This window comes from Jaculus jaculus, chromosome 10, assembly GCF_020740685.1.
Source record: "Jaculus jaculus isolate mJacJac1 chromosome 10, mJacJac1.mat.Y.cur, whole genome shotgun sequence".
Classification (NCBI taxonomy): Eukaryota; Metazoa; Chordata; class Mammalia; order Rodentia; family Dipodidae; genus Jaculus; species Jaculus jaculus.
The window spans coordinates 64,103,539-64,125,756 of record NC_059111.1 but is presented as its reverse complement, the minus strand read 5'-3'; the positions used below and the strand labels follow the sequence as shown (position 1 = coordinate 64,125,756).

Genomic DNA, 22,218 nt, shown 5'->3' with positions numbered 1-22,218 from the left:
TCCTTCACCTCCCACATCCAATGTATGTGCTTCACAGATAAACAATAACAACAAATTCACAAAATACAACAGTTAGGATTACAAAACCCATTCATCCGAGGGTGCTGGAAGGCAGCAAAAAGTGGTGGAAGGGTAATAGCACAGGGAGAAAAACCAAGTATTCAAATCTGTCCAGGCACAGGGGCTGGTAAATGCTAGAAAAAAGCTGGAAAACCTGTGGTTTTTTCAGACTAACAGTGGTGGTAAAACTCCACATACTGGTGTCAGGACGATCCTGCCTTATGTGCACCAGAGACAAAGATTCCAATTCCTCAAAGAGAAGGGGATATGCAGAGGCCCTTGGCAGTGGGTCCCACCTTCCCTGGTAGGGAAGGAGAACAGGAAAAGGAGCTGCCACAGCCTCCATCCAATCCCACCATCTCCTTTGGACAGCAGGGGACTCAGTGGCCTGCAGCAGCCTTCAGTTTGGCAGGAGATGGATGCTGTGAGGGGAGCTTCTCTGTGGAGGTTGAGCTGCTTAGGGCTGACTGCAGGTAGACTGTCTTGTGGAATAGTCTGTTGCTTAAGAAGACCACCAAGGAGAAAAGGCACAGCTGGAAAAGGTATGCTTTCCCAGGAGTCTTTGCTTCATTGGTGCTGATGATGAATAAAGGAAACAGGATAGAGAAGAGGCAGCCACTGATGATGTAGGAGGACTGCATTGCTGTGAGGAATGCCAAGGGCAAGCCAAATCCAAAGTAATAAGGCCAATTCCTTTCTATGTTTGACAATCGCTGGTGCATTTCAATTCCTTTATTGAACCAATGATACTCAAAAGCAGTACAGTGAGTAAAGAAGTGACATATGCAGCAGACTAACCAGCTGGCCAATGAGATGGATGGGGAAGAGACTCACAAACATCCCCAGGATAAGGAAAAGAGCCTGTAGCAGAGGTTGAAGAGAATGACAGCAATTATTTTGCTGACACTGGGGAATGAATGAGGCTTCCTCCCTGATATCTCAAATGCCAGGTCAGCTATTCCTGAAACCAAATGACATTCACAACTTTGCTAAGCATAAACATGGGGAGCACCCAAAGATCACTGAAAATGGAGGTGAGAAAGAATTCCAGCCACGACCAGACATCTCCATGGAGCAATGGGTCACCAATCATCCGGGCTGTTACTGACTAAAGCACAGGAATAAACACTCGGTCAAACAAGAGGAGACTGAACCAGAATACTCCACTATTCCAAGCACAACACTGGAAAATTCGACTAACGATGCGTGGCTCACTCTCTTGTTTTCGCTCTATGCTCTGGGCTCTCCTCTGTGCCAGGACACTACTTGCCCTTCTTCGACGCTGCTGTTCTATCTTTTGCTGGATTCGGGCATCTAGCTTTGAGATGGTGCAAATGCCCCAGATGGAGTCTTTGATTCCCCTGCCAAGGTCCTGGAGAAAGGTTTTAACACTGTCTGCCATCTCTTCACCGCCCAGACTATCAATTACTCAGAGAGGGAAGTACCCCTGAAGTTCTCATCATGAAAGACCCGCAGCCCCGCCAGGCTGCCGCTCCACTCCCGTGGCCCTGCTCGGCAGCTCCGCACCGGCCGGCCGCTCCGCCCTGGTGCTCCCAGGGCTGAGACTGTGCCCAAACTTGGCTTCTTTTATCTTGATGGACCTTTCTTTTAAGAGACTGGGGAAGTTTTCTTTGATTATTTTGTTAAATAAGTTCTCCATGCCTTTCGTCTGAATTTCTTTCCTTTCTGGTATTCCAATGATGCTAATATTTAGACGTTTAAATGTATCCCACAATTCCCTCATGTTCTGTTCACAGGAACTTTTGAACTTACTGAAACTTTTGAACTCTTGAACTGTTACTTCCATCTTGCCTTCCAGATCAGAGTTTCTATCCTCCACATGGCTGACTCTATTCTTCAGAGCTTCTAGACATTTTTGGACTTGTTCAATTAGGTTTGCATTTTCTACTACTTTTCTATGTATGATTTCCATCACTCTGTCAAGCTCCCTTTTCATATCATTTTCTGATTTTCTTGATGCTTCTTGGAATTTATCCTTGCATTTCTTTATGTCTTCATTTAGTATTGCCAGCTGACTTTTGAGGTCCTCTTTTTTTTTTTTCAAGGTCCCTCATCTCTTAACTGTCATTGAGTTCCTTCCATATTCTTATCTATTAGGTCTAGTCTTTGATAGCAGCATCTACATGATTATGGGTCCTTTGTTGCTTTTCTGCAAGTTCTACCAGTAGCTTGGTCAGGGTTGCATTGCTCATAGCTTCATTTTGGTGTTCTGATCCTAATGACTCTTCTGTGTTTTGATTAGAGATGTTCATTGTAGGACTGGGTAATCTAACTGGATTTTCTTGCATTTGATTTCTCATGTTACTTCTTTTGCGCTGTGGTTTTCCCATCACAGTGTATGGGCAAGTAGGTGGTTGGACCAGCCAGGGCTCAAGCACAATGGGAATCTAAAGCAGCCTGAGGCTATTGCCTAGCAGCCTGGGTTCTGGCTCTCACTTGCCAAAGCTGCCTGAGTTCCTGCCTGGTCAGGGTGTCAAAGTTGCCTGAGTTCTCATGGGGTAATATGCCAAAGCTGCCTGTGCTCACGCTAGGAGGGACATAGAGGCACCAAGCACTGAAGCAGCCCAAACTCTGGTGCGGCAGAACACTGGGACCCAGAAGCAGTCTGCAGTTCCCCGAAACAGGACAATGGCAGTTGGCCAGTGTGGGAGACAGGGAGAAGATGACATCTTAGCTAGTGTAAGCAACAGACACAGTCTGAGCTCATGTGTGGAGTTGGAAATTGGCCTGGGATCACGTGCTTGAATGTGCAGTGGCTGGATCCTTAAGTGGGAAAGGGGGTGGAGCAGACTAAATTTCCACAAGTGGGATCAGAGTGGTGGCAGGCACCATTTAAATTGACCAAGGGAGCCTGAACTCTAATGGGCCAAGAGGCATTGCCTGGCCAAGGTCACTCATGGGCAGGGGCAGCAGGGAGATCACCCCTGTGCAGTGAGGCAAGCGGAAGTATGTTGGCCTGGGACCCTTTTCCTACAGTAAGTGCGGGAGTTTCCTGAATCTGAGACCCTGGTGGCAGCTGCTTGGGGGGAAGGGCAGGCTACCTGTCCACCCACAAGGGAATCAGAAATTCCCTATTTTTTCCCCTCTGTGCAATCCCACTGGCAATATATTAGAGATTGCTCTCCCCTAAAAGACACAGTGAAACCTTAAAAGACCCAGTAAACCCTTAATGTCTTGCCTTTATTTCCCAGGAATGTGCGGAGCTGTTAGGCAGTTGCCATCTTGGCCAGAAGTCCTCTGAAATTTTTTTGTTGTTGTTAGTCTATTATTATCACTGTTTACTGCCAAACTTGGTTTTCTTCACTGAATTCTCTTGGTAGCTTTGCAATAGTCAAATCATCCATGAGTTGGCAGATCTTTTTTTCTTTTTATAAAATTTATTTATTTTTTATTAATTAGTATTGTATTCAGTGAATACAGTCAAGTTGGTACCATTGTTAGGCTCGTCCATGTTCTACCCCCTCTCCCTGGCCCATCCTTGTTAAGGTATATGGGACATGGATTATGGAGTTGGCCCACAGTTATGGGTAGGAGAAATGTCTCTGCATATCATGACCCAACATGTGGCTCTGGCATTCTTTCCACTCCCTCTTCCACAAGATTTCCCTGAGCCATGTTGGGTTCATTTTTGGTCTGCTTCAGTGATGAGGTCTTGGGACCCTCTGTGTCTATGGATATATGATTTGGTAGGAATTGGTTGTTCTCTGTGTCAATTTCATTCACCCTTGTGCTGGTACCTGATTCACCAACAAAACAGTACCCTTGCTTGTTTCACCAATTATTCTTAGTTTCAGCTAGGGTCCTTTTGAGGTATGATGAAGTGGTTCTCTCCTTGGGATCTACATCCATCTGAAAAAGATAAGCAGATTCTACAAAGGAGAGTAAAATTATCACCAGACAAATGGGATAACCCTTATTTTTTTATAGAAAAATTAATACGTGTAGGCCATCTTGTAGCCCACAATTGGTGGTAGCTTGATATTGGCGAGCAGGCTCATGTTTGGATATGGTTCTGATTTGTTTCCCAGCTCCAGCTGTGGGTCCCGTTCCATTGAAGGGATCAGTTAGCCAAATCAAGAGCAGTTGGTTTTTCACCATGGCTGTGTGCCACTATTGCACTTGTATGAGCATCACGATAGGTTATTTACTGCTAAATAGATTAGGCCATGAGCTGCTTGGACGGATATTGGTCATTTTCCCCCAGACACCCATGTAGCATCTTCTGGCACTAGACACACTGACTAGGGACTGACTCTCTTTCAGCTTCCACCCATGTCATTCCATTTTACATGTCAACCACATGGAGTCTTCAGCAGTAGGGTCTTACCACTAACCTTTGGTGGGCCATCAAGTACTCTGACAAAAGTCTGTCTTTCTTTTAGGAAACCTTGTAGATCTCTCTGATCAAAAGCTCATTGTGGTGATAGCCACATGTTGGTACTGGGAGTTACAGGTCAGTGCCCACTGAGAAAAGGAAGAAAAAGATAACTAATATAAAAGAGATAGAGAGAAAAGAGAGAGAGAGAGAGAGAGAGAGAGGCCATAGAAGATTAATGTCAGTCTTCATCATACCCTCTCCAGTGTCTTGTGGCTCAGGTGTTCCCTCTAAGGACATGGTGAAGGTTCAACCATTTGTCTGCCTTTTAGGATTTTTTTTATGGTACCATTGCCGTTTGGGTCTAGATTTGTGTTTCCAACTCCATCCCCTTCTTCCCCACCCACCCTATTTTCTAGTCCTTGAGATGCTTTCTGGGTATGTCAGAACCTTGGGTAGATTCAGGTTAGGTGCTGTAGATGAGTGAGATTATGTGGCGATTTTCTTTCTGTGATTGGGTAAGTTCACTGAGAATGATCTGTTCCAGGTTTAATGATTTTTCCTCAAATTTCATTGTGCCATTTTTTGTTACTGCTGTGTAGAATTCCATTGTGTAGATATACTATATCTTAGCTATCCATTCTTCTAGTGATGGACATCTGGGTTGATTCCTGCTCTGAGGTATTATGAATTGAGCCACTATACACATTGTTGAGAAAATCTCTCTGGACTGTGGTTTAAAGGTTTTAGGGTAGATGCCCAGTAGGGGAATAACTGGATCTGTTGCTAACTCTATAGTCAGCTTTTTATGAGTCTCCATATTGCTTTCCAAAGTGGTTGTACCATCTTACATTCTCACCAACAGTGGGTGAGTGTTCCTAGTTCTCCACATCCTTGCCAGCATTTATTTTCATTTGATTTTTTGATGTTTGCTATTCTTATTGGGGTAAGGTGGAATCTCATAGTTGTTTTAATTTGCATATCCCTGATGATTAGGGATGATGAACATTTTCTTAAGTGTGTGTTTGCCATTTGTATTTCGTCCTCTATGAACTGCCTGTTCAGCTCTTTGCCCCATTTTTTTGTTTGTTTGTTTTGTTTTTTGAAGTAGGGTCTCACTTCTAGTGCAGGCTGACCTGAAATTCACTACGGAGTCTCAGGGTGGCCTCAAAATCACTGCAATCCACCTACCTCTGCCTCCCTAGTGCTGGCATTAAAGGCATGTGCCATCATGCCCAGCTTTGTGCCCCATTTTGTGAGTGGGTTGTTTGACTTTTTATTGTTTAGGTTTTTGAGATCTTTGTAGATTTTAGAAATTAGGCCTCTGTCTGTTGGATAATCAGCAAATATTTTCTCCCATTCTGAGGGTAATCTACTGGCTTGGCTTATTGTATGTTTGTCTGTAAAGAAACTCTTCAGCTTCATGTGTTCCCATTGGTTGATTGGCTGTTAAAGATTGTGAGCTAGTGGGGTTTTGTTCAGGAAGTCTTTTTCTATTCGTATATCATGTAAAGTTCTTTCTATATTTTCTTCCAGTAGTAGCAAAGTTTGAGGTCTTTGATCCATTTGGACTTGAGTATAGTGCATGGTGAGATGCGTGGATCATGTTTCAATTTCTTGCTTATGATTATCCAGTTTGTCAAGCATCATTTTTTGAAGATGCTCTCTTTTTTCCAGCATATATTGTTAGGGCCTTTGTGAAATACCAAGTAGATGTAGTTGCTTGATCCAAAGTCTGGGTCCTCAAGTCTATTCCATTGGTTTATACTCCTGTTTTGATGCCAGTACCATGCTGTTTTTATTACTATGGCTTTGTAATATAGCTATAGATCAGTTATGGTGATGCCTCCAGAGGTATTTCTTTTGCTGAGGGTATGCTTGTATAAGCAAGGCCTTCTGCCTTTCCATATGAAATTTGAGATCATTTTTTCTATCTCTGTGAAGAACAATGTTGGGATTTTAATTGGAATGGCATTAAATCTGTATATTACCTTTGGTAGATTTGCCACCTTGGTAGACAGGTCTTAATTGTAGAGTTTAGACTATTTACTTAATGTCAATTTTGTTCAATTAACTTAATCCCAATTAAGTTCTGTTGGTTTATAGTGTTGTGGATGTCATCCACACTTAGCTTATTTTGTTGTTGTTTTTAGTAGCTACAATGGTATACTAGAAATCTCTGCTACTGTGCATTTGTTTGTATTACTTTATTGCACTGTCATATTTTTGTTTCATGAATTTTGATTTACTGTTTCCAATAGTGTTAATTTCTGTGTGCACATACAAAGTCCTTCTGGCACATGTTGGATGCATCTGGTATTATATTTATTGTTAAAATTTCCTGAAACATCCATTAGCTTTCAGATACTGTGAAAATATCTTCCAGTTTTGTTTGTATAATGTAGCTTTTAATTAATCTTCCTTATTAGAAGATGTTTTGCTAGGTCAATAATTTCAGGTTACATTTGTTTTATTTTATAATTTTTTAAAGTTTTTATTAATTTATGTTTTGAGACAAAAGCCTCACTCTTTAGGCCTGATGAGACGGGAACTTGTTTTGTGCTCTAGGCTGGCTTCAAACTCCCAGTAATCCTCCTTCCTCAACCTCCCACGTTCTGGAATGACAGGTGTGTTTCCACTATGTCCAGCTAACAGAAGTTTTCTTTCAGTACTTTGAATGATTATTTCATATTTTTTGTTGCTTTCCTGAGTTGTATAGCTCTTATTTTGTATGCCTGAGAGTAAAGAAAGGAAGCAAATTCACATCCTGGAGGTTATTCATTTCATAATATGGTCAGGCTGAAGCCATCCAGAGCCAAGCAATATTTGGAAGTTAAGGAAACAAATGGCAAACTTGTGATGGTCAACAAAGCTCTAACTTCTTGTCTATACCATTGTAGATTATGGGGCTGCAATGGGAACAGAATTTGATAGATCTTCAGCAAGTTCTTCTTAAGTCTTTAACAGAATATTGATCTGTATATGTATATGAGGAAATCCCTGAAGCTGGGGATGGGGGAAGGATACTGAAATCCCTGGAGCTCACACAGGAGTGGGGATGCTTTAAGTTCTAACCATCACAGTCACCTGTCTTTCTAATGAAGTGCATTGCTTCTGTCAAATGAGCCTATTATGAAAGGCTGTTCTGTGCCCTTACTAAAAACTTCAAAATCAAACCTCAAAAACATTAAGTTGATTTAGAGTAATGTATGTGTACTCACAAAACATGATCCTAGATATCTAAAGAAATATGAAAAACATTCAAAAATACATAACATATGTAAAATAGACATTCACTCAAAATTTCAAGACATATTAAAAGCTGAAAATCACAATGTAGAAACTATTTAGAAAGTGACAAATAAATTATATTTTAAGTTTTATAAAATAATTTTTACTTATTTATTTTATTTAGAGAGAGAGAGAGAAAGAGGGACGGAGAGAGAGAGAGAGAGGATGGGCATGCCAGGGCCTTCAGCCACTCTAAACAAAGTCCAGATGCATGTGCCACCTTGTGCATCTGGCTTTCGTGGGTCCTAGGGAATCAAATCTAGGTCCTTTGGCTCTGTACACAAATGCCTTGACCACTAAGCCATTTATCCAGCCCAAGAAATGATGTTTTAAAATAATAAAAATGAGTAATGTGCAGTCATTGCATCATATATATATATATATATATATATATATATATATATATATATATATATAAATGTTTTTATTGACAACTGCTTTACTTACAGAAAATAAACAATAATTCCTTCCCTTTTCTCCCTTCCCCCTTTGCAATTCCACACTACATAATATCCCCTCCCTCTCTCCATTAGTCTCCCTTTTATTTTGATGTCACTCTCTGTTTCTCCTATTATGTGGGTCTTGTGAAGGTATTGCTAGGCACTGCAAGGTCATGGGTATAAAGGCTGATTTCTGTCTGGACAGTTGCATTATAAGGAATGGTACCCTTTCTTTGGCTGTCACATTATTTTTGCCACCCCTTCTAGAATGGACCCTGAGCCTTAGACGGTATGATAGAGATGTTTCAGTGCTGGACACTCGTTTGTCACTTCTTCTGAGCACTGTGTTGCCTTTTGGGTCATTCCAGTGGACACCAATATCTGAAAAGAGAAGCTTCTCTCATCAAAAGTGAGGGTAGCATTAATATGTGAATATGAATCTAGGCACAGTAGCACATGTCTTTAATCCTAGCACTCAAGAAGCAGAGGTAGGAGGATCACTGCAAGTTTGAGGCCACCCTGAGACTACATAGTGAATTACAGGTCAGCCTGGGCTAAAGTGATATCCTACTTTGGAAAAACAATATATATATATATATATATATATATATATATATATATATACACATATATATGACATTAAGTGTACACATACATATATAGATGATATAGATATAGATATAGTTATAGATATAGATATAGATACAGATATATAGACATTAAATGTAGTGCTTTCAGGGCAGTTTGGTGAGAATAATATATGCATTTAGCCAGACAAGAGCAGACATTATACCCTAAAGACTTATGAGCTCTCCTGCTATAAGCTTTTGATTAGGTTTTCAGTACTACGCATGTATTCCCTCCCATAGAGCAGGCCTCCAGTACAATTAGGGAGCAGTTGGTTCCCCCAGAGCAGAAAAGCCACTGTTGCACCAGTTCAGTCATTTGGCCTGTGTGACCATACTTGAAGCTTCCAGTGTGCACTGTTTTCACTGTTGATGACTTCTGTCTCCCAAAGGGCTGCATGCAGTGCAATTTTTTTTCCAGCTTTCAGTTGGCTATTCTGCAGGGAGGAGGTTTTCAGCTCAGCACCAGCTTGATTTCTCAGTGACCTTGCCACCCAGACATGTGAAGTCTTCAGCAATTGAGTATTATCATATTATCAATGTTTTGGACATAACAGGGACCTCCCTAGCCAACAAGTCACTGAAAGGTATCCCATCCCTGGTACTGAAAATCTTCTGGTAATAATCTATGGTTTCTGGATGTGCCATTATCCAAAAAAGTAGGCATTCATATGACTTATACAGAATATCTTGATTTTTTAAAAAAATATTTATTTATTTATTTGAGAGTGACAGACACAGAGAGAAAGACAGATAGAGGGAGAGAGAGAGAATGGGCGTGCCAGGGCTACCAGCCACTGCAAACGAACTCCAGATGTGTGCACCCCCTTATGCATCTGGCTAACGTGGGACCTGGGGAACGGAGCCTCGAACCAGGGTCCTGAGGCTTCACAGGCAAGCGCTTAACTGCTAAGCCATCTCTCCAGCCCATATCTTGATTTTTGATTGACCTTCCACCCATACTTCTCTTACTCAGTCTCTTCCCCTGGCCTCACTTAGGCCATTCCATTCCAATCTGTTCTTCTACTTACATATACACAACATTATCCCCTAAATTCCTCCCCTCTCCTCTCCTCCCTTATAGCTCTTTTCTAGCTTACTGGCCTCTGCTACCAATTTTTAGTTCCAGCTCACACACAAGTCTAAACATTTGTAGCTAAAGTCCACATATGAGAGAGAACATGTGATGTTTGGCTTTCTGGGCCTAGGACCTCACTTATCATAATACTTTCCAGATCCATCCACTTCCTTGAAAATTTCATAATTTCATTTTTCTTTACCTCCGAATAGAACACCATTGTGTAAGTGTACACATCTTTATTATCCATTCACTTGTTGAGGGACATCTAGGCTGGTTCCATTTCCTGGCTATTGTGAATAGAGCATCAATAAACATGGTTGTGCAAGTATCTCTAAGTTAGTGAAAAGAGTCATTAGGATATATGCCCAGGAATGCTATAGCTGGATCATATGGTAAAGCTATTTTTAGCTGTCTCAAGAACCTCCACACTTATTTACACAACGGCTGTACCAGACTGCATTCCCACCAATAATGTAGAAGGGTTCCCCTGTTTCTGCATCCTTGCCAACATTTATTATCATTTGTTTTCTTGATGATAGCCATTCTGACAGGAGTGAGATGGAATCTCAAAGTAGTTTTAATTTGCATTTCCCTGATGGATAAGGCTTTAGAACACTTTTGTAGATGTTTATATGACATCTGTATTTCTCCTTTTGAAAACTTTCTACTTAGTTCTGTAGCCCATTTTTTAATTGGGTTGTTTGATTTCTTAATGCTTTGTTTTTAAGTTCTTTGTATATTCTGGATATTAATCCTCTGTCAGATGTATATCTGGCAAAGATTTTCTTCAATTCTGTAGGTTGTCTCTTTGCTCTATTCACAGTGTCCTTTGCTGAACAAAAACTTTGTAATTTCATGAGATCTTAATGGTTGATTAGTGGTTTTTGTTTCCTGAGCAATTGGCGTTATATTTACAAAGTCATTGCCAATGCCAATATGTTGAAGCATTTCCCTATTTTTTCCTCTAGCAGTTTCAGAGTTTCAGGTCTGATATTAAGGTCCCTGCTGCATTTGGACTTGATTCTTGTGCATGGAGAATAACAATGATCTATTTTCATTCTGTCTTTTCTTCAATAATTTTTTTGGGGTAATTTTTTTGTTGAAAATCAGATGGCTGTAGCTGCCTGGATTAACATCTGGGTCCTCTATTCTGTTCCATTGATATATATGTCAGTCTTTGTGTCAGTACCATGTTGTTTTGTTACTATGGCAATGTCATATAGCTTAAAATCAGGTATGGTAATGTCACCAGCCTTATTTTTGTCACTCAAATTTGTTTTGGCTGTATGAGGGGTTTTGTGCTTCCAATGAATTTTAGGATTTTTTTTTTCTATTTCTGTGAAGAATGATATTGGAATGTTAATGGGAATTGCATTACATGTATAGATTGCTTTTGTTAAGATTGACATTTTCACAATATTGATTCCTCCAATCCAAGAGCATGGGATGTCTTTCCATTTCCTAGTGTCTTCTGCAGTTTCTTACTTGAGTGTTTTAAAGTTTTCATTGTAGAGATTGTTCAGTTCCTTGGTTAGGTTTATTCCAAGGTACTTTATTTTACTTGTTTATTTTTTTTTTTTTTGAGGCATGTTTGTTGTTACCATATAGGAAAGATACTGACTTCTCTGTGTTTACTTTGCATCCTGCTGTGTTGGTAAAAGTGTATCCCCTCTATCAGTTTGCTGGTAGATTTTTTAGAGTCATTTATGTACAGAATCATAACATCTGCAAATAATGATAATTTGATCTCTTCCTTTCCAATTTGTATCCATTTTATGACTGTCTCTTGCTTTATTGCTATAGCTAGGACTTGCAGTACTATATTAAATAAAAGTGGGAACAGTGGACACCCTTATCTTGTCCCTGAATTTAGTGGAAAAGCTTTAAGTTTTTTCCCATTTAGTATTATGTTGGCTGTAGGTTTGTCATAAATAGCTTTTATTATTTGAGATATATTCCTTCTATTCTCAGTTTCTGTAAGGCTTCTACAATGAAGGGATGTTGGATTTTGTTAAATGCTTTCTCTGCATCTATTGAGATGATCATGTGAGTTTTGTCCTTCAGTCCCTTTATATATTGTATTACATTTATCAGTTTGCATATGTGGAACCATCCCTGCCTCTGTAGGATAAAGCCTACTGGGTTGGATGAATAATCTTTCTGATATATTCTTGTAGTCTGTTTGCCAATTGTGGTGGTTTGATTTAGGTGTCCCCCAAAAACTTAGGTATTCTGAATGCTGGCCTCCCCAGCTGATGGCAATTGGGAATTAACTCCTCCCAAAGCCAGTGTATTGTTGGGGGTGGGCTTATGAACATAATAGCCAGCTTTCCCTTGCCTGTGTTTGGCACACTCTCCTGTTGCTATTGTCCACCTCATGTTGGCCATGGCCTGATGTCCATCCTCTCTTCACGCCATTGTTTACCCCGCCATCATGGAGCTTCCTCTTGAGCCTGTAAGCCAAAATAAACCTCTTTTTTCCACAAGCTCCTCTTGATTGGGTGATTTTTACCAGTAATGTGAACCTGACTTCAACACCAATATTTTGTTCAAAATTTTTGCATCTATATTCATGAAGGAGATTGGTCTGTAAATTTTTTTTGTTTGTTTTGTTTTGTTTTTCAAGGTAGAGTCTCACTCTGGTTCAGGATGACCTGGGATTAACTATGTAGTCTCAGGATGGGCTTGAACTCATGGCAATCCTCCTACCACTGCCTTGCGAGTGCTGGGATTAAAGGTATACGCCACCACACCTGGCTTGTAATTTTCTTTTTTGTTCTGTCTTTGTCTGGATTTGGTATCAGGGTGATGTTGGCTTCATAGTAGGTGTTCAGTAGAATTCCTTTCTTTTTGATTTTCTGGAAAAGTTTGAGAAGCAGTGGTGTTATTTCTTCCATGAAGGTCTGGTAAAATTCACCTGTGAGGGCTGAAGAGATGGCTTAGCGGTTAAGTGTTTGCCTGTGAAGCCTAAGGATCCCGGTGTGAGGCTCGTATTCCCCAAGACCCACTTAAGCCAAATGCACAAGATGGCACACGCATCTGGAGTTCGTTTCCAGTGGCTGGAGACCCTGGTGTGCCCATTCTTCCTCCCCCCACCCCCCGCCTCTTTCTCTCTGTGTCTGTCACTCTCAAATAAATAAAAATAACAAAAATTAAAGAAAAAATTCTCCTGTGAATCCATCTGGACCTGGACTTTTTTTAGTTGGGAGACTTTTATAAGTGCTTGGATCTCTGTACTTGTTATAGGTGTTTAAATGGTTTACCTCATCTTTATTTAATTTTGGTAGGTCATATGAATTAAGGAACTCATCCATTTCTTTCAGATTTTCAAACTTAGAGACATATTTATTCTGAATTTCTTTGGTGTCTATTGTAATGGTGCCTTTTTCAACTCTGATTTTATTAATTTCTGTCTCCTTTCCCTTATGGCCAGATTTGCTAAGGGTTTATCAACCATTTTTATCCTTTCAAAGAACCAACTCTTTGTTTCGTTGATTCTTTGGATCTTTTTTTGTTTCTATTTCATTAATTCCTGCACTAATCTTTATTATTTATTCCCATCTCTTGATTTTTGGTTTTCCTTGTTCTTTTTCCAAGGCCTTAAGGTGAAGCAGTAACTTGTTTATTTGTGAACTCTCTAATTTCTTAATATAGGCATTTAGAACTATAAATTTCTCCCTTAGGACTTCCTTCATTGGGTCCCAAAAGTTTTGGTATGTTGTATTCTCATCATCATTTGACTCTATAAATTTCTTGGTTTCCTTTTTAATTTCTTCAATGACCCATTCACCATTCAATAGTGTACTGTTTATTCTCCAAGAATTTCTGTTTTCTCTGTAGTTTTTCTTGTTGCTTATTTGTAATTTAATCCCATGATGATCAGATAGATAGATACAAGGGATTATTTCAGTATTCCTGTATTTGTTAAGATTTCCTTTGTATCCTAGTATATGGTTTTTTTGGCAAATGTTCCATGAACTGCTGAGAAAAATGTATATTCTGCAGCATTTGGATGGAATGTTCTGTAGATATCGGTTAGGTCCATTTGCTCTATGACATCATTTAACCCAGATATCTCTCTGTTTATTTTTTGTCAGGATGACCTGTCAATTGATGAGAGTGGGGTGTTGAAGTCACCCACTACAATTGTGTTTGGTGTTATCTGTGACCTTAAGTCTAATAGTGTTTGTTTGATGAAATTGGGAGCCCCCATGTTAGGTCCATATATGTTTAGGATTGTAATGTCCTCCTTTTGAAGGGTTCATTTAATCATTATAAAGTGACCTTCTTTATCTTTTCTCACTAATTTTGAAGTCTATTCTGTCAGATATTAAGATAACAACCCTTGCTTGTTTTCTAGGCTCATTTGTTTGAAATACAGTTTTCCACCCTTTCACTCTAAAACAGTGTCTATCTTGTATTGAGAGATGAGTTTCCTGGAGGCAACAAATAGCAGGATCCTGCCGTTTAATCCAGTCTGCAAGCCTGTCTTTTGGTTGGGGCATTGAGGCCACTGATATTGTTATTATTGAAGAGTATGTGTTTATTCTTACCATTCTTCTTGTTTTATAGTGCTTTCTGTCTCCCTTTACTCTCATTTTAAGTGTTATTTGAGTATGATTTATTTTTTCCTGTTTCCCCATGTGTGTGCTTTGCTTTCTCTTCAGTGTGAAGAATTCCTTCAAGTATTTTCTGTAGAGATAGCTTAGTTCTCATAAATTCCTTTTGCCTGTTTTTATTATGGAATGTCCATGTTTCTTCTTGAATTAGGATAGGTAGCTTTGTAGGATAAAGTAATCTTAGTTGACAGTTGTTATCTTTCAGAACTTGGAATACACCATTCGAAGCCCTTCTGGCTTTTGAAGTTTGTGTTGAGTAATCTGCTATTATCCTGATGGGCTTGCCTGTATAGTTGACTTGCTTTTTTACTCTAACTGCTTTAAATATATTTTCTTTGGTTTGTGTGTTTACTGGTTTAATTATAACATGGCTAGGAGAGGTTCTATCCAGGTTTTGTCTGTTTGTTGTTCTAAAAACTTCTTGTATCTTCACTGTCATTTCTTTCCCAATATGGGGAAAATTTTCTTCTATGATTTTGTTGAAAATGCCTACTAAGATTCTGGATTGAAATTCTTCTCCTTCTACTATGCCCTGAATTCTTATGTTTTTTATTTATTTATTTAGTTAGTTAGTTAGTTTTATACTCAGCAAATACAGTGAATTTGGTACCATTGTTAGGCTCATCCATGTCCTACCCCTTCCCCCTGGCCCCAACTTGTTGAGGTATGTGGGTCATGCATTCTGGAGTAAGCCCACAGTTATGAGTAAGATAAATGTCTCTGCATATAATGATACAACATGTGGCTCTGACATTCTTTCCACCCTCTCTTCCTCAAAATTTCCCTGAGCTATGGTGGCTTCATTTTTGGTCTGCTTCTGTGATGAGGTGTTGGGGGCCTCTGGGTCTCTGGATATCTGATTTGGTAGGAGTTGATTTTTCTCTGTATTGATCTCCTTCACCCTTGTTCTGGTATCTGGTTCACCAAGAAACAGCACCCTTGCTTGTTTCACCAATTGTTCTTAGTTTCAGCTGGGGTCCTTTTGAGGTATGATGGGGAGGCTCTCTCTTTAGGATCTACATCCATCTGAAAAAGAGAAGCAGATTCTCCAATGGAGAATAAGTTAGCACCAGACAAATGAGATAAACCTTACTTTTTTTTTTTTTAATAGAGAATTTAATAGGTGTAGGCCCTCTTGTAGCCCACGATTGGTGGTAGCTTGTTAATGGAGAGCAGGCTTATGTTTGGATATGGTTCTGACTTGTTTCCCAGCTCCAGCAATGGGTCCCATATCACTGAGGGGATTAGTTAGCTAAATCAAGAGCAGTTGGTTTCCCACCATGGCTGTCTGCCACTATTGCACTTGTGTGAGCATCATGACAGGTTATTTGGTGTTAAGTAGGTTAGACCATGAGTTGCTTGGACAGATATTGGTTATTGTCCCCCAGTTGCCCATGTAGCACCTTCTGGCACCTTCTCATAGTGTCCCACATATCTTGAAATTCCCATTCATACCTTCCTATTAGCTTGTCTTTCTTTTTGTTGGGCTGTATTATCTCTGCCATGTGGTCTTCTAGTTTAGATATTTTGTTCTCTCCTTCATCCATTCTACGGGTGAGACTTTCCACAAAGGCTTTAATTTGACTGACTGTTTTTTTTAAAATAAATTTTATTTATTTATTTGAGAGAGAAAGAGGGAGAGAGAGAGAGAGAGAGAGAGAGAGAGAGGACGAGAGAGAGAGACAGAGAGGCAGATATATAGAGGGAATGGATGTGCCAGGGCACGTAGCCACTGTAAACAAACTCCAGACTCATGCGCCCCCTTGTGCATCTGGCTTATGTGGGTCCTGTGGAATCAAATGGGGGTTCATTGGCTTTGCGGGCAAACATCTTAACTTTGAAACCATGTCTCTAGCCCATGACTGTTTTTAGGTGCTAGAATTTCTACCTGTTCAGTATTTGTATTTCCTTACATGGCTTGTAGTGACCTCCTTATTTCATTAAGCTGGTTTCCTGTGTTCTCTTGGAATTTCTTCAGGAGCTGCTGCTGCTGCTGCTGCTCCTGCTTCTTCTTCTTCTTCTTCTTCAATTCCTTTGTTTTCTTCTTTGATTTCTTTGAGTATAGATAAAATGATTTTTAACATCTTTGTCACACATTTCCTCTAAAATAGTCTCATTGTGGGCCATTTCTGATGGATTAATAATTTTTGGTGGGATTGTATTTTCCTGATTCTTTTTCTTTCTTGTATCATAATGTTGCAATTTTTGCATCCTGAGTAGATTTGATGCTTGAATTTTCTAATAATCTGCAGTGCTTTTAGACTTGGAAATCCAACTTTATGTACCTTCACAATAGGAGTTTAAGGTGTCCAGTGTAGCTCTCGTACTCAAATCCAACCACAGAAGTAATCCTCGGTGCTAAGTTTGCCTGCTAACCTAATATTCTAGTGGGTTGGGTGGAGCAATTTACTGGCAAATTCTAAATTCAACTGAGCAGTATACATATTCAATAAAAACCAGCACAAAGTATGCAAGTGTGGGGATTGAAACAGATAACCTTATAAAGCCAAAATCTTTAAGGGTGTATGTTGCTGTACACCCTTAATTCTGTCAACTAGTTGGTTGAAATTTCTGTCCTGAAATAGATTCCTGGTCAGCCTGGGTTTGAATCAGACCCCAACACCAATAATGACAGAAGAAAGGCTCTGTGAATCTGAAAGTATCAAAGGCAACAATAGTCAATCCCCAAATATCGATTAATTGAGAATGCTAAAGCCAACCAAGAATATTGAACCTGTAACCTGCCCTGACATGGAAAGAGAGAATAGCACTTCCAGTGCAGGCCTGTGTACCTGCTTTTTTTGGTCAGTCATTATACAAGTATAAATTACTTGTGTAATGTATACATTATACAGAGAGAGGGAGAGGGAGAGGGAGGGAGGGAGGGACGGAGAGAGAGGGAGAGAGAGAGAGAGAGACGCCAGCCTTGTTACCTTTCAGGGCAGCTTCAAATCTCAACAATGCTCAACAATCCCACCTGGATCCTTCCATGTTGTGCTAGATGCCCTGTCGCTGCAGGGCTGAATGTGTTTTCTAGAGGGTCCTGGTGCTGTTGGTTGGGGGATGAGAGAGTGCAGGAAGCCTGGAGTTGTACTGGAACTGCTCAGCCCGTCCTATGTGTGTCCCCTTTAGAAGCTCCTCTGCTGTTTCCACTTCAGGTTTCTTGACTTTTTAAAGAGTTTGATGAGGCTGGAAAAATCCCCTTGTTTGGTTTCTCTTCCTGTAGCTGGACGCAGGCAGATGCATGGATCTGTGAGAGTCCGTGCAAATTGGTCCGTGTCTGTAAACTCCTAGGTGGGATTCTGGCCTTTCTGATAGATCTTAGTTTCTCCTGCCTTTCCTCTGTGGCTGATAAAAACCTATATGCCTTGACTTTTCAGACTAGAGTGTATTTTTCTGTGGTTTTGCTCAAATATCTCCCTAGGTTTGATTAGTGTGACTCCTATCATCAAATATATTTTTAGTAGAAGAAAGCTATGTGACAGACATGTTGGTACATACATATATAATCCCCACATTTAAAATGCAGTGGTGGGAGGATATGCATTCAAGGTCAGGCTGAGCTACATTACAACCTTGATGTATCTTTTTAAGACTGTGTCTTAAAAACAAAACAACAAAAACAAAAATAGAAATGCATAAAAATAATGAGAAAATGGTCTTGTATAATGACAATATCTGAGATGTAATCTAAAGTGCCTGGAATGATCTGACATCAAATATTACAATAGGAGACAGTAGTGAAAGTATAGCAGTACACAACAGAGTTATGCAATATGATACAAAGAGATGACAAAGATTGAGAAAACCCATCAAGCTGTATGAATGATATATGGCATAACCTCAGATCATGGCAAACAACCTCAGATCACAGCACACAGTCTCACAAAGAGTTGTGAGATGGGGTATGAGCAAATGAAAAAAAGGGGGGGCTGGAGAGATAGATTAGCAGTTAAGGCATTTGCCTGCAAAGCCAAAGGACCCAGGTTCAATTCTTTAGGTGGTGCATGTGTCTGGAGTTCATTTACAGCAATTAGAGGCCCTGGCATGCCCATTCTCTCTTTTTCAAATAAATAAATTAAAAATTAAAAAAAATATTTAAGGGCTGGACAGATGGCTTAGTTGTTAATGCACTTGCCTGCAAAACTGGCACAGGTTCAATTCCCAAGACCCATGTAAGCCAGATGCACAAGGTAGTACATACATCTGGACTTCATTTGCAATGGCTAGAGGCCCTGGTGTACCCATTGTCTCTCTTTATCTGCCTCTTCCTCTCTGACCCTATTTCTCTCAAATAAATATTTATTTTTTAAAAGATTTATTTTATTTATTTATTAGAGTGTGAGAGAGGCAGACCAAGCCTCTAGCCATTGCAAATGAACTCCAGATGCATGCGCCACCATGTGCATCTGGCTTACATGGGAAGTGGAAAATTGAACCTGGGTCCTTAGGCTTTGCAGGAATATGCCTTAACCACTGATATACCTCTCCAGCCCCAATAAATAAAATATTTTTTAGAAAATTTTTAAAGGAAGAAATGGCAATTAAAAAAAATTCTAACTAGCTATAGTGATGCCTTCCTGTAATCCAAATATATAAGAAGTTGAGGATCCCAAGTTCAATGCCAGCCTGGGTAAGACTGTTTTAAAGAAATAAAGCTTTCCAAATTTGATAAAAACTATAAACTTTTAGCTACAGTGTCTAATTTCTCTTGAGAAAGAGAGCAGGCTAGATGATAAAGATATATGCTATCTCCCTGAGGCTGGCTTTGAACTACTGATCCTCCTGCCTCTACTTTCCAAATGCTGGAATTACAGGTATGCACCACCATACCCAGTTTGATTACTTTTCTGATAATGACAAAAGTACCTGAAAGGAACAATCAGTTGGTAGGATGGTTTTATTTTGGCTCAAAGTTTCAGAGGCTTCAGCCCATAGTTACTTGATCCTAGGCACCTGGGCAGAAAAGCATCAGAGCAGAGTAGCTTCTCCATTGCATGGCAGATGGAAAGCAGAGACAGCGAAGGGACAAGATTCCTCCCAGGACCCCCTCCCCCAATGATCTACTTCCTGTACCCAGACCCCACTTCCTAAAATTTCCAGAACCTCCCCAAATAGTGTCACCAGCTCATCACCCACAAGCCTAGGGGGACATTTCATGTCAGACACTTCTAGTACAGAAATAAAAAAAGAGTCAATGTAAAATTGTATGCAAATAAAACTATCAATTTTTTAAAAACAAAGTCAAGAAGCCAGGTGTGGTGGCACATGCCTTTAATTCCAGCACTCAGGAGACTGAGGTAGGAGGATCCCTGTGAGTTTGAAGCTGACCTGGGCTACATAGTGAATTCCAGGTCATCCTGGGCTAGAATGAGACCTTCCCTCAAAACAAAATAAAACAGAAAACAAAACAAAACAACAACAACAAAAAAATAAAGAAACAGCCTTTCCTGATATATATAAAAGAGAAAACTAATCACCAATCAACTAACATCTAAGAAAAGCCAATGAGAGTCTCTCAGATGGAGAAAAGGGATATTTGGTGGAAATATGTGTTTCCACAAAGCCATGAAAACATGAAGTAGCGTATTTGTGGTGATGTATTTGCAGTCTGTATGTGTGTGTGTGTGTCCAAATCTGTATTACAGTCTTTTTTTATACAATTTTTAAAAAATTTTTATTTATTTATTTGAGAGCACCAGACACAGAGAGAAAGACAGATAGAGGGAGGGAGAGAGAGAATGGGTGTGCTAGGGCCTCCAGCCACTGCAAACGAACTCCAGACGTGTGCGTCCCCTTGTGCATCTGGCTAACATGGGACCTGGGGAACCGAGCCTCGAACCGGGGTCCTTAGGCTTCACAGGCAAGTGCTTAACTGCTAAGCCATCTCTCCAGCCCTGTATTACAGTCTTTATTATTGGATACTAGAATATGTCTATTTTGATGTCCAGTAATTTTTTTTTTTTTTTTTGCTAATAACAATTTCACTCTAAAATTCAAGTGGTTGGGAATGTTTTCTTCTATTGCTTTGATGTGCATTTTTATTGTCTTCTTTCTCTTGAGGTTTTGTGGAACCAAAAGCCTTACATGTGCTTGGCAAACACTTTACTATTGAGCTGCAACACCAGCCCCAGCCTTTTATTTCATTATTTTTAATATTAAAAAATGAGGGGAGGGAGTGAAGCCTTGTCTCCTTCTAGCTCAGGTTGACCTGTAACTCATTCTGTAACTCAAGCAGGCCTGGAACTCATGGTACTCTGTCTACTTTCGCCTCCCAAAGGCTGGGATTAAAGGTGTAATCCACCACACCCAGTTACTTTTTTTTTAATTAAAAAAAATTGAATTGCAGAAATATGTATTATCTACCTTGAAATTCTTGTCTTTTGTTTAAGTTCCATGTTTAGCATCATTTCACTTATTATATCAATTATTTTCCGCTTTATGAAACCGTACAATTTGAGATCATTTTGCTCTGTTTCATGGGGGCTTTTTTGAGACATTGTCTCTAGTAGCTGAGGTTGGCCTCAATCTTGTTATATAGCATGTAGCTTAGTCTTGAACTCTCAGTCCTCCTGCCCTAGGCCCTCCCCCCTCCAGTGCTGTGATTACACATGCAAGCCACAACACCTGACTGGGATCTCATTCTTTCATTTCAGAACATTTTTATTCAATTTTATCTTTCGGATGTTTTTTATTACCTGACAAAATCCTGTGAGGAAGAATGCTATACATCTTTCGGACATGGTGTGGGCTTCGTACTCCTGAAAACACGTAAATGTCATTTACCTGTGCAAGATAAACTCATGTTCATGCCTGTAACCATAACTAAATTCAGTGGATCACTGGGGGAATGAAGGAGTAAAGACAGGAGGGGGTTATCTAAAAAGACGAGGATGGGGATTGTTGAGAGGAGACCAAGTCTGGACCATTGACCTTTGACTTGGAGTATGCCTTTCAACGTGATTATTAGGACAGGATGTACAGTCACCCAGCACACGTTCCTCCTCCTCCTATTGCTCGTGCTGTGGTGCCCTCTAAACACCAGTGTGTATCTAGCAACACCTAAGGAAGGGGCAAAAGTGGCTTTAATTCTCAGAGTGGACAGTGGGGTCTTCTCGTAAGTCTGGAAAGTTAAAAGGAGATGACCTTCAAGCCATTAAGAAGGAACTTACCCAGATAAAGCAAAAAGTGGATTCTCTACTGGAAAGCTTGTTAAAAATAGAAAAGGAACAGAGCAAACAAGCAGGCTTGTTCTTATCAACCCCAGTAGAGGTAAAGAATGAAAAGACCGAAGAGGAGCAGACAGACACCTCTCTGAAGAAAGGTGAGACTAATGTGAAGGTGGAGTCTGAGGCAGGAGCAGATGACTCTGCTGAGGAGGGAGGTCTTCTGGATGATGATGAAAATGAAGATGGGGGAAGACCAGCTGGACTTGATCAAAGATGATGGAAAAGAGGCTGAGGAAGGAGAGGATGAGAGGGATAGCGCCAAAGGCGAGGATGACTCTTAAGCACCCAACAGGCTTTAGAAACCTTTCTGATTCTTTCTTTACCTAAGCGTTTGTCCAAGATCAAAATTACACCAGATCCACTCCCCTAGAATCTTCAGCACAAGTTCACCCCGTCTTGTCCTACCCACATCCATTAATTCATACTGTACTGCCCAAGGCCAAATTCCATTTTCATTTCCTTTGATGCTCCAAAGTGTTTGTGTTAAGTCTTACCCTGTAATTTTTTATTTTGATTCCTCTTTATGACAACAATAA

General features: G+C 40.1%; 2 pseudogenes; one reads left to right on the top strand and one right to left on the bottom strand.

Annotated features, from left to right (window-relative positions):
• Positions 1-440: 440 nt before the first annotated feature.
• Positions 441-1,501, bottom strand: LOC101605224 (annotated as a pseudogene).
• A 1,208-nt stretch (positions 1,502-2,709) lies between these two features.
• On the top strand, positions 2,710-21,963 carry LOC101602986 (annotated as a pseudogene).
• Positions 21,964-22,218: the final 255 nt, after the last annotated feature.